Source organism: Charadrius vociferus, unplaced genomic scaffold (assembly GCF_000708025.1).
Source record: "Charadrius vociferus isolate BGI_N301 unplaced genomic scaffold, ASM70802v2 scaffold323, whole genome shotgun sequence".
NCBI classification, from domain to species: Eukaryota; Metazoa; Chordata; class Aves; order Charadriiformes; family Charadriidae; genus Charadrius; species Charadrius vociferus.
In genome coordinates, this window is record NW_009647692.1 from 3662 (window position 1) to 4864 (window position 1203).

Below are 1203 nucleotides of genomic sequence, written 5' to 3' on the forward strand. Positions count from 1 at the left end.
ATCTCATCATTGGTCCTATTAAGAGAAATTACATCAGCAACTTACACCACACGCAGCAAAACTGGTGAAAAAAAACAAAGTTCCTTCTTCAATGAAGTCAGTAATTCTAGGAAAATGCAGTGCACCTAGAATAACAAAAAAGAAAAGCATACTATTACACCACCTTGCCACCCTTGAACACTCATTACAAAATTACTGACCTTCTAAAAAAAGAAAGAAAAGCAGCACATGAGTCTACTTTCTACTATATATGCTACTGAACCTTAACCGGCCCTGAAGGTCTTATTTCAAACTTATTAGCTCTGCTTCTCTAAACATCAAAACACGCCTGCCCGAACAGCTGAGCTGGCACCAAAGCTGCATTCAACTGAAGGACCAACAGAGCACCTACACATCAGAAGCCCAGGGGCAGAAAGAACTCCCTCGGCAGAGGCTGTGGCTGGTAGACCCCTGGCACTGCCCACCACCCTTCCCATAATCCCCTGGGAAAGGAGTAGGGCCAACCACCAGAAAGCATAAAGACCGCCACAGGAGCAGCAGCTCTTTTTCTCACCTGCCTTCAGAGCGCATCAGGCACTGTACCTGTTTTTTTCCTTCTGGGACTCTCGACTTGCAAACAGCAATTATCAAACCAGTGCTGTTCAATTATGTCAATGCGTTGTTGTGGAGAAGACGATTTCATAATGGTGGATTTATGTTTGTAATCTTTAGATAGTTCTGCAGTTAATTCTTAACCATTTCGTTTTGCTTTGGAAGCATGCTGTTCTGGAGCACGTCATTTCCAGAGGACGGACAGGCGCTTCGGGTGCTATGGAAGACTGCGGGGCCATAGAGATTGACATGAGGAGGACTGACGGGAACTTCCGGTATCCTGGATGACCGTGGGGCCATAGAGATCGACGTCGGAGGACTGACAAGCACTTCCAGTGTGCTGGAGGACCCCTGGACAATAGAGATCGATTTCCGGAGGACTGACGGGCAGTTCCGGTGTGCTAGAGGACCGCGGGACAATAGAGATGGACTTCCGGAGGACTGACGGGCACTTCCGTGCGACTCCGGAACGCGGTTACAACCAGTACCGGATCGGTGGTGGCCCCTCTCGGGACCAGGCGGGACGTCCGTCGCTGCGGACGGGTGGCACAGAGCCCGCTCCAGGTGGCGGGGACCCCGCCGGAGCCCAGCCGCTGCCGCTTCGCCCCCCGG